Raw genomic sequence first — 12,270 nt, 5'->3', positions numbered from 1 at the left:
AACATTAGAAATTCTTTTGTATGCTATTTCAGAGCCCAAACTTCTTCACTTTAAGCTGAGTGAAAAAGTACTTTACCTTTTAAAACATAAGTATCTGTATTTCTGCTCGAGTGAAGGATGTGTGTACTTTCGCCGTCTCTGCTCATGGTGCAGTGTGCTTTGTTTGTGTTTATATCAGGTCTCTTATCAAAAATGACCGTTTTATAGACACTCCCTGATCCAAATTCACTGTGCCTTATCTCCCTTAACGAAATTAACAATGCTGTTTCTGGACAGGGATGAAAATGAGATCTGTAGAAAATACTGACCATCCTATGTGCATAAGTTGTAACTTGGTTTTCAAGCACCTGAATGGCCTATAATTTAGCTAGCATGCTAATAGGATATTAGCATTCGGGCCTTGCTAGCTAAAAGCAGAGGTGGAAAGTAACAAATTACCTTTACTCGTGTTAGATAGATCTATCTATGTATCTGTGTAACGCGAGTAGATGTAATTCAGCTTACGGCTTTAGTATTTAAAGTCTACCGTATTTTTTCGGACTATAAGCCGCTACTTTTTTTTCCCCATTTCTTTAACAACGAAGAGGCTAATTTATGAATTTTTCCTGGGTTTTTCCCGATTTCACAAACTTCAAGCCAAAAAACTAAACCCCATAACATTAGACCAATGAAATTTACGAACGGAAACGAAAAAACGCACCTCACCCGTGTTCTGAGCTGCACGGCATCGGGCATCACAGACAGGTTTCCAAAACTCGTGCTTTTTTATTTTTCTTGGCAACAGCGTTACGGGTTAGTCAAAGAAACTTAGAAATGAGCATCAGAAAATATTAAGGACATATTCCTCGGTCTTGCACACATGCAGTAATAGCGGAAAAATGCAGTGGCAAGCTATTCCGAAAATACCGCTATGCTCCTAAAGGAAGCGCAACATATTTTAACTGTTACACCGTGTGTAACGTGTCTTTCGTTAAAGCCTATGTAAAGTACATTAGTGTAGACTTATAGACAGGTGAGGCTTATTTATGTTCAAAATACAAATATTTGTAAAAATCAGTGGGTGCGTCTTATATATGGGTGTGCTTTATAGTCCGGAAATTACGGTATATATATATATATATATATATATATATATATATATATATATATATATATATATATATATATATATATATATATATATATATATATATATATATATATTTAACAAAAAGGGATGGATATATATATGACATATTGACAGGGGTCCATACAAACACAACAACAAGAAGAAACCAAGTAACACCAGAAGAAACCCTTTTCAAAGCATTTCCAAGATTTCCAAGGGTTTAAGTCTCGCCTTGAGCAACTTAAACTCCTCTTCTACAGCAACTTTAAAGAAACAAACGTTTTTTTTTTTTTTTTTTTTTTACTTTTCACCCAACACAGCAGTCTATCAGGTGCTGCAATTCACTGAAATTCAGTTGAGCCTTGTTTTGAAGCTGTGCTTGTATGTGTGTGTGTGTGGGTGGAATATCTACTATGTCGGGGTGTACTTACTTTTTCATACCCACCGCCCATGTCTATCTTCCTACCGCATGGGACACAACACGGGAAAAAATGTTAATCTAAATAACACACACACACACACACTTATGTATATACAGACGAATTGCCCTCTTTATTGCCCACAATGTCTTTTATGTTTCTAGGCGACAGGATTGAGAGGATCTCCATGGCAACAGGTTCCAGGAGAGACGAAGCGACGGAGCAGAATTTTCGTTCTCTGGCATACATTCTCAGTCGTCTTGCATGTGTGTGTGTGTGTGTGTGTGTGTGTGTGTGTGTGTGTGTGTTTATATGTGTGTGTGTGTTATAGAAACCAGTAAGATAAGCAAGCAGACTGTTGTTCAAGTCTCTGTAATTTGAGGCTTGTAAACCAATACACTCCCAGTCCTCTAAACACACAAACACACACACACACACACACACACACACACACACACACACACACACACACACACACACACACACACACACACACACACAAACAAACACTGATTCTTTCCCTGATAAAATCACTATTTCCAAAACAAAAAAGACAACCCAAACCCACCCCAGGGTTGCCATGTGATCTAAATCTACATACGTATTTCTGTAAATCTGCATTGCGACTACTGTACTGTATTTATAGCTTCAGCTTTGACAGCATGTACGACTGCGACCCAAATCACAGATTTGTCCTCAAGCAGAAAAAAGAAGCAGGAAAAATGGAGGATCGGGATTTGAGCGAGTTTGACAAATTGTGACGTCTAGACAACTGGTTCAGAGCGTCTCCAAAACTGCATCTTTTGTGGGATGTTCCTAGTCTGCAGTGGTCAGTATCTATCAAAGGTGCTCCAATGAAGGAACAGTGGTAACTGGGTTAGTGTTTAAAAGGTCAGGTGTTCAAGCCACGGTGTTGCCAAGCTGCCACTCCTGGGGCCCTTAAGAAAGGCCCTTAACCTTCTTTGTTTTTTTAAAATATATATTTACTTTCTAAGCATTTGGCAGATGCTCTTATCCAGAGCGATTGCATTTATCTTAGTTATGTAGCTGAAGTGTAAGGGCCTTGATCAAGGGCCCAGCAGTAGCAGGGCCCTTGATGCTGGGATTTGAACGCACAACCTTCTAAAGAGAACATCTGATCCGGTGAGCTACCACTTCCCCATATAGGCCATAGTGCATTTTGAATATGTTTTGACAGTACCTGCAGTACCTAGACAGTATCTAGTGGAACATTTTACCAGAACAGTAGAGTTGATTCTAAAAAACAAATGTACACTATGGCATAACAAGATGGTACTCCTAATTTCCTTTTTGGAGTCAGAGCTGTAGTGTTATTACTGTTTTACAGTTTTAAATATAGACCTCAATTAACAGACAAGCCTGACAGTTTGAGTTAATCGCAAGTGTTAAGGGCCTAAAGCTGTAGGTAGCCAATTAAAGGTTCTTCATGTATTTAGAATCTGGTTAAATGCAACCAATCATATGTGTGGCATCTCTGAAAGGCGTTTATTCCAGTGCAAGCAGGAGTGAGTCTTATATGCAAATGTGGAACAGCATGTTAGATTTAAGCCCATTACCGAGCGTGTTAAACTTATACAATACTACACACTGATCCAGGACACATCATTTTGACCACCTGCCTTATATTGTGTTGGTCCCTCTTTTGTGCCAAAAGAGTTCTGACCCTTCAAACATTAACCTCATGAACGTCTTCAGCAATTTGAGCTACAGGAGCTGTTGAATCAGACCACAGGGAGGCAGCCTTTGCTCCCCACGTGCATCAATGAGCCTCGGCCGCCCACGACCCTGTCGCTGGTTCACCACTGTTCCTTCCATGGAGCACTTTTTTAGATACTGACCACTGCAGACCGGGAACATCTCACAAGAGCTGCAGTTTTGTCTCAGAGCAGCTTCACATACTCATGTTGTTTGTTACTTATAATTGTAAGTTTGTCCCTAATGAGTGAGCCAGTGGCGACTGTAGCAAGGAAAAACTTCCTGAGATGGCATGAGGAACAAACCTTGAGAGGAACCAGGCGGATTTGCCCAGTTTCCACGTCCATGATGAAGTAGCAGACGTGGTAATGCACGTGGTCAGAACAGCAGCAGTTGCACATCTCTTTATGTACACAAGATGATGTCTTTTGGCACATTGACTTATGAAGGTCGGTGCTCCCTGTGATTGTGCGTGCAGCCTTGTGCTGCCATCTGTTGGCATGTTTTTTTAATTTTTTTTATACCACCATCGTATTTTTGATCTTTGTGTAACCGAGCCGTAAAACAGGTTTTTATACTCAAATCTCATTTAATGGACAGTTAATAAACTCAGCAGTAACAGACCTATAAAGGACATTCAGTATCATGCAGATGAAGTATCAATATCTCTTTTTTCATTATGCCTATGGGCATTAAAGGAAATCATTTGTGACATTAAAATTTATATTTTTTATGTATTTATTTATTTCTGTAAAGCTACTTTGAGACAATGCCCAAGTTAAAAGTTCCACAACAATAAAACTGAATCAAAATGAATACACACAGTGTCACAACCTCTAAATTTGACCGTGCATAAAGGATCCAGCAGTCACAGTACATGAGGCATGACCACCTTATGTTGGTGTCATGCGGATATGACCTAAAATAACAGTGGTGTAGGGTTAACATGCCTCATCTCAGCTGCTTGGGATCCTTTAAAAGACTCACAGACACGTTAGCATAGACCTAGTGCAAGGTGATGAAACTAACAAACTGACCCTACTGACACTATGTAGTGTACAGTATATCATTCATTTTTGGCCCCTTATATTTATTTTTTGGTAGAAAATATCTAATCGGTGCACAAAACAGCTCAGACAGACGAGACGAAAATGGACACAAAGCAAATAAAAAACAAAACAAAACTATAAATCGTGACCTTAATATGATAAAGTTCTGAGTGATTTTTTTCAAACATCCTATTTCACACTTACCCATTTGCTGTTCCACTCTTCTGGGAAGATGTTCCATTAGGTTTCGGAGTGAGTTTTGTGGAGATTCATTCAGCCAGTTACTGAAGTCAGGTACTGATGTAGGTGAGCTGAGGAGGCCTGGGGTGCAGTGAACAATTTATCATAAAGTTGTTCAATAGTGATTGGAGCTCTATAGCAGGAGATCTTAGACTCCAAATCATGGAGCTGATGGAGCTGGTTTGGGTCTCCTAAAATGTGATTCTATTGAATGCAGTTGCTTGAAGGCTAATTGTGTATCTCCAGCTCCGTGATAACAGTTTTAGGAAAAAACACATATGCCTGAAAAAAGGCAGGTGTCCCAATAATTTTCTCAATACAATGTAAGTAAGATTTAAGGAAAGTACGGAGAAAAAAGCGTCACCATGACGTGATGGCATGGACACTGTGGAACTTAATCATGTGACTTTAAAACACAAGACGTTTCCTTGCCAACAGGCCATCATGGTGTAATGACGTTGTTCTTCCCCCCTTGTCCAGATTCCCGATATGCAGCACAGCACATCACAGCACGGCACACACGGACCAGCCATCTGTCTCTGTACAGTATAGTATGTCCCCCCCCTTCCTTACAATTGCATGCTCATACACACGTCCACACGCAGACTGAAGGGCATACACACACGTCTGCTATTGCTCTAATGTCTGGCATGTCTGTTAAAACAAAGTGTCAAAAAGGCCACGAAGGGGTGAACATTTTGAACGCCACTGTCGTCCCATATACAGAAAATCGAATATGAACATATATAAAATGATACTCTTTGAACATATATGAACATATTTGTAGTTCTATTGGTTGCTTGAGACATATATATAATAAATGCACAAACATGTGGAAAACGTGTTTCATTAACCTAATGTTTCTATACATATGTAAGACACATATACTTTAATATATTTTTAACACCATTCATGATTCATGAAGGTACAAAATAATGTATGAGATACCTGATGTTGAGTTGAGTGGAATTAGTGACTATGTGAAATCAGTCACATAGATGCTAATGTACAATTTGCTCATGGGGCCATTTAACACCAAAACACTGTTGATGTCGATCCACCAAATGCATACATGTAAATAAAATGAAATGATTGGAACGTTTTCTTGAATAGAAGCGAACAATTCAAATACGATATAATTAAAATGCTACATAATAACGACTCTTGTTCCAAACGACTTTTTCATGACTTGAATGTAATGGATCCAAAGCCAACATCGTCTATACCCGATTTGCTCCATAACGCGAGGATGTAGATGTTGCGCATGTGCCTTACAGTCCAATAAATAAAAGTTGGACGAATATTTCCCGCAATACTTCCTGCAATACTTCCTGCAATACTTCCTGCAATACTTCCTGTAATACTTCCTGCAATACTTCCTGCAATACTTCCTGCAATACTTCCTGTAATACTTCCTGTAATACTTCCTGCAATACTTCCGCCAATACTTCCTGTAATACTTCCTGCAATACTTCCTGCAATACTTCCTGCAATACTTCCTGTAATACTTCCTGCAATACTTCCGCCAATACTTCCTGTAATACTTTCGCCAATACTTCCGCCAATACTTCCTGTAATACTTCCTGCAATACTTCCTGTAATACTTCCTGCAATACTTCCTGTAATACTTCCCCCAATACTTCCTGTAATAATTCCTGCAATACTTCCTGTAATACTTTCATGCAATACTTCCTGTAATACTTCCTGCAATACTTCCTGTAATACTTCCTGCAATACTTCCTGTAATACTTCCTGCAATACTTCCTGTAATACTTCCTGCAATACTTCCTGTAATACTTCCCCCAATACTTCCTGTAATAATTCCTGCAATACTTCCTGTAATACTTTCATGCAATACTTCCTGTAATACTTCCTGCAATACTTCCTGTAATACTTCCTGCAATACTTCCTGTAATACTTCCTGCAATATTGGCTCAGTGACAAGGAAGATTTGGATAAAAAAAAATTGGGAGATTTTACAAGGTAAGATGTTTTCTATATTTATAAATGATTAACTATTTTTATGATGGAATCGATCTTGATTTTATAAATGTCTTGCGATTATGTGCGAATAAACAAAATCCCGCCTTCTATAAAATAAAAATCAATGTTTAGAGTAATTTCAATGATTATAAGATATGTCATATCGGAGTACATTTTTTTGCTAATATGCTAACTCTCAAACAAACACATGAACGTTCTCTAAATGTATACGTTTATAGGGTTTCTCATTACAACAAATCTGTTAGCGGATATTTGTAACTTGAATCATTGTGCCTTCAAACATCAATATTAGGCAAATTACGTGTGCGATTTGTCGTCTGGATGTTCATTTTACTTTGCTAGAAACATCTATTGCGAATATGCCAAAACGTTGCACAAACACATTTGAAAGTTATCTACATTTGAAGGCTTGAATTTATGTTAAAGCAAATTGTGTACATGAATTGAAACATGCATTTTTTAATGCAGAGTTACAACTTTATTACAAAAAAAATATTATTTATTTTCACAGTTTCAGAGACCTCATCGGTGTTACATCGTTTGACTCTGGTTTGGGACATTCAATAAATTACGATATGTTTTTTTTTTTTATTTTATTATTTTTAATTAAACTTAAATTTACTCGTGTCATAAAAAAAAAAGAGCAACAAAAATAGAGAGAAAAAAACAAGAGACATCAACCCTTAACAAATTAATCTCTTGTTTTTTTATTCATTCATTCATTTTCTCCCGCTTATCCGTAATTCGGGTCGCGGGGGCAGCAGTCTAAGCAGGCCCCTGACTTCGACTGCTGCCCAATCCTCACAGCACCGTCCCTTACAGTCCCTCCTGCAGGTGGTGAGCCCACGGGAAGGCGGCCCCACGTCACTCCGACGTCACGGACCTTGATATTTCCCTCGTAAGGGACCTCCGGAGCATAGAGGGTTAAGGGCCTTGCTCAAGGGCCCAAGAGTGGCAGCTTGGCGATACCGGGGCTTGAACCCCAGACCTAATGATCCTTCCGCTTCTCTTGTTTTTTTTTCTCTCTTATTTTTTTTTTACTTTTAGATTATGTGAGTTTTTGGGATTGACATTATTTCAACATTTTTGACTCCAGTTTGCAAATGCAGTGTTTTAAGTTCCAGGTCAGGAGAAAGTGCAAAGTGATACCATAAAATCAGATCACAATCTTACTTTAAAAATGTGAAAACCTTACAGTTTTGATACATAATATACGTCGCATATATGTACAAGTATCTGACATATATTTCCATATTAGTGAAATCCAAACATAAACACGTATGCAGTATATGTGCTTTGTATATATTGCTATATATCAGATTTCTGTGTGGGGTTTTCAGTGCTTTCAAACTACAGATTAGAAAAATGACTTCATTTCACACATCTCCTGACACTATTTCAACATGTTTACACTTTATTATTCACTGTACATCTATACTATATGTTCCTATATTGTACATATGACATTATAATGACTTACATTAGTACAAATACGATAAATTCTTGGCTTAAATCTAAATTTAGTGGCAGGCTTTGTATTTGATCTAATTCCAAATATTTGCTATAAAACTATTCAATTAAATTTTACTTGTACAGCTTTTTTAACAATGGACATTGTCCCAAAGCAGCTTCACAAAGATAAAGAGGTTATAAAGTAATATAAAAGAGTGTATAAGTTTAGTGCTTAAGAGCAAAAACTCTCTGAGAAGTCATGAGGAAGAAACCTTGAGGGGAACCACTCAATCCTCATCATCGAATTTCCATTCATTACAGGTCCATCATTGTCGAGGTGTTCATGATGGGTGCTTAAATGCAAAAGCTGTTCATACAACCTGTGGTCCTGAAAAGGACAGGAACACTGGACACAAAAACAATACCAAAGATTTTTAAACTACACCAATCTTTCAACCATATTAACTTAGGTGTCAGTTGCTCTGCCTTTGACTAGGGGGCAGTGTGATTCTTGGTCCAATGGGCCTTTTATAGCTTTTATTGCAGTTCTCGTTTTTGACCAATAGGCCCAATAATGGAAGCTCAGTAAAGCAAATACACAAAGTCTTGATTGTACAACATCTTGAATTAACAGAACATATACTATTTAGACAAAGTACTGAGACTTTTCCAGCCATATGTGTTTCTTCTCCAAACTGCTACTACAAAGTTGGACACACTCAATTGTATACGATGTCTTTGGATGCAATAACATTAAATTGTCTATCATTAACTAGGATACCTGAACCTGTTCCAGCATGACAGTGCCCCCTCTGAAGCCAGCTCCATGAAGATATGGTGGGCACGGGTTGGAGTGGAAAATCTCAAATGGCTTGCTGTGGAACTCTGACCTCAACTATTTAGAACTCTTTTGGGAAGGTGTCCTCACTCTACATCGGTACCTCAGCATATTTTTCTACAAGAACACTCCAAAATCCTAAGGTTGGAGGTTATAATAACAACAAATAAGGACTAAATGTTAAATTATTGTTCATTACTGTTTTTTTTTCTCCCCCAATTCCTACTGAAAGCCATGTAGGTTGGACTGTAGGTGTATGTGTGATGAATGGTGTACTCTGCTAACCAATGCCAGAGATGTGTCAGTTCATAGGCCTGGCTTGTCACATGAACAAGAGTACCTACATATAAACAGTTTTTATCTTAAGGTTCTGATAAGAGCATGGCCATGAAAATAGAAATAGCTGTAATGACACCAGTGACCTTTTCGCTAACTCGCTATGTCATTTATGACACTTTTGTGAACGACAGGCTGAAGTGAAGAGTAAAGATCACGTCCCACTTAGATCATGATCGACATGTGGAGCTGGAGGAGGCCCAGGTGTTTTGCAAAGAAGACTTTGAGACCCTGAACTTATCTCTGGTATCTATCGGAAAGAAACAGGAAGTCAAAGTGAATTACTGGTGATATCTGAGAGCCACAAGGTGGTCATTGCGAAATATTTTATTTAAGGCATGAAGTGAATAATAATGTTATCTCTTCATCATGGCACCTGTTAGTTGGTACATTTGGAAACAAAGTTAATGTTAGAAGCAGGAAAAATGGGCGAGCGAAAGGATTTGTGATGTCTAGACGTCTGGTTTAGAGCGTCTCCAAACCTGCAGCTCTTGTGGGATGTTCCTGGTCTCTGCAGTGGTCAGAATATATCACAAGTGCTTCAATAAAGGAACAGTGGTGATCCGGCGACAGGGTCGTGAGCGGCCGAGGCTCACTGAGGCTGCACGTGAGGAGCGAAGGTTTGTCCGTGTGGTCCGATCCAACATACGAGCTCCTATAGCTCCAACTGCTAAGAAAGTTCATACTGTTAATGGTCGATGGGTCACGACTGTTTAAGCAGCAAAAGGGGAACCAACACAATATTAGGTGGTGGTCATAATTTTATGATTTGACTGCCCATAAAGAGAGAATTACATTTACAATAAGCCCCAAGTCCTCTGAAAACGCACAAAACAGCCAAATTGGATGACATGACGTGACATCAGCTCAGCCCTGCGGTGTGTTGAAACCGAGCTATAGATAAAATGGAAAGATAAAACCACACAAAAAGGAAAATATCCCCACGTGTAATTGAAGATCTGGTGGCGATAACACACGCCGTTGCTCACACGGCTGTGACGTGCTATTTCTCTCTGTCTGGATGCTCTTGTCACGTATTTGCTTTGAGCATGAACCCTCGGGGCCACATTGTAGTTTATTTACATATTAACAAATAAATATTTCATCAAAACCATTTATTTGCCTTTTTATTATTATTATTATTTATTATTTAATCATAGCGTTTTTGTTCATTAGCTGCTGATTGGGTATCGGAAAAACATCTTATTTAACCCTCTATAAAGGTCTGAAAGATCTGCGGGATTTTATTGGTGTCTTCTATGATTTGTCTGACTGCTGCACCCATTAAAGTGCAGACAAATATTATGCAGAATTGCATTGTTCAAAGTAAATGGAAGAGGGTTACAGAAGTACTTCTACAACATTACATTTACCATGGAGCACTTTAAAGGCTGGCATGAGGCAGCGTTCAGTATTCAGTGAGGTTGGGCTCAGATCTTTCATTGGTTTTTATAGTTACCCTTTGCCCCCCATTAAAGTCATTTCAGCCCCAAGGTTTGAAAGAGAGGCAGATAGAAAGGTAGAAAGAGAGAGACAGATTGAAAAGTAGACAGAGGCAGACAGAAATAGAATGAGGTGAAGTGAGACAGCGAGAGACAGACAGATTAGTCAGGTCTCCTACCTGAGGCGTATAGTGCAAGATTTGAGTTAGCATATAACTTATCTGTGCTTAATGTGCTGTGCTTTTTAGATTTTTTTGAATTTATAGTACTTCATTTTTTAAGTGATAATAAAACATTCTCTCACTATAAAAATCTTGCAAATTCTCCCGGGACGAAACCTTCGTAAAACGTAACTCGTCCCGCATTTTTTGCCCCAGCACCCCGAATACGAATACCACGAATACCTCAAATCATGCGGCCTGTTTGGGGGAGGTGTGCTATTACTTTTCTAGGGATTTGCCCCTAATCACATGAGCAAAAGGGGCATTTTTTCCCATAGAAAATGAATGGGGCAGACATTTGAGTATTACACTTTTTTCAGTATACTATATTACACGATACTACACTATATTACACTATACTACACTCTAATACACTTTATTACACTACACTCACTATACTACACAACACTGCACAACACTACACTTTACCATACTAAACTTCACTATACTATTTACTACACTACACTTTTGTTGTATTGTTGTACACAGTTGACCGTGTTTGTCCCTAAATAAAAGTGATTATAAATAAAAGTGATTATAAATAAAAGTGATTATATATAGTACACTATACTACACTACACTGTATTACAATACAGTATACTGCACTATATTACACTACACTCACTATACAACATTATACTACACTTTATTACACTACACACACTATACTACACTACCCTGCACAACACTACACTTCACTATACTACACTTCACTAAACTATAATACACCACACTACACTACACTACACTACACTACACCACACTACACTACACTACACTACACTACACTATATTACAATACACTACACTGCATTATATTACACTGCACTACAATACACTACACTATATTACACTACACTACAGTGCACAACACTACACTACACCACACTACACCACACTACACTACACTATATTACAATACACTACACTGCACTACACTATATTACAATACACTACACTGCATTATATTACACTGCACTACAATACACTACACTATATTACACTACACTACAGTGCACAACACTACACTACACCACACTACACTACACTATATTACACTACACTACACTGCACAACACTACACTTTATTATACTACACTTTACTATACTATAATACACCACACTACACTACATTACACTACACTACACTTTACTATATTACACTACATTACACTGCACTACAATACACTACACTATATTACACTACACTATATTACACTACACTGCACAACACTACACTTTACTATACTACACTTCACTATACTATAATACACCACACTACACTACATTACATTACATTACACTACACTACACAACACCACACTACACAACACTATATTACAATACACTGCACTACACTACACTACACTATATTACAATACACTGCACTACACTACACTACACTATATTACACTACACTATATTACACTACACTACACTGCACA

The sequence above is a fragment of the Silurus aristotelis genome (assembly GCF_946808225.1).
Source record: "Silurus aristotelis genome assembly, chromosome: 11".
In the NCBI taxonomy this organism is placed as follows: domain Eukaryota; kingdom Metazoa; phylum Chordata; class Actinopteri; order Siluriformes; family Siluridae; genus Silurus; species Silurus aristotelis.
This window is presented reverse-complemented; position numbering follows the sequence as displayed.